Here is an 845-nt window from a genome sequence, read left to right on the forward strand (position 1 = left end):
CAATAGATGTGCCTCTCACATCAACATTTCTCTCTCCCTCCTCCCTCCCTCCCTCCCTTCTACTCTCTCAATGGAAAAAAATATCCTCGGGTGAGGATTAAAAAAAAAAAAGACTTGCTTGCCTGCAACATTGTAGAAAGCACTATTAGCTAGAGTATTAACATACACGTCTAATCTTCTAATCTAATAAAAGAGAAACATGCAAACTGACCACACCTTCACTACGCCCTAAGCCATGCCCACCAACCAATCATAGCAACTATATGCAAATTAACCCAACCAAGATGGCAGCCACAGAGCTGGAGCAAGCAGGAGGCTTGGTTGCCCCAGTGATGGAGGAAGTCAAGCTTCCTGCCTGCTGTAGCAGCTGGCTCTGAGCTCCACTAAGCAACAAAGTTTCAATTACAGACGGTAAATACACACCAGATACCTGCTTTCAGCCGGCCATAGCCACAAAGCTGGAGCGAGCAGGAGGCTTGCGTTGCCCCTGGCGATGGAGGAAGCCAAGCTTCCCTCCCGTCCGCCCTGGCTGGCTCTCAGTTCCTCTCAAGGTTACAGAGTTTCAATTATAGAAGGTATATAAATCCCAGAATGAAAAAAAGAAAAAAAGGAGAGGTTGGGAGCTTCTATCACCAGGGGGGCTTGGGCAGCCTGAAAACGGCCCTCAGCCCCTCACCCAGACTGGTCAGGAACTCCAGTTGGGACCCCCCACCCTAAAGGGGTGTCCCTCAAACAGACATCAGTCCCTCACCCAGGCTGGCCAAACCTCTATGGGGTGAGGGTCCCCACTGGGGGGGAGGGGCTTGACCAGCCTGCAAACAGCCATCAGCTCCTCACCCAGGCTG

Source organism: Myotis davidii, unplaced genomic scaffold (genome assembly GCF_000327345.1).
Source record: "Myotis davidii unplaced genomic scaffold, ASM32734v1 scaffold9, whole genome shotgun sequence".
Lineage (NCBI taxonomy): Eukaryota > Metazoa > Chordata > Mammalia > Chiroptera > Vespertilionidae > Myotis > Myotis davidii.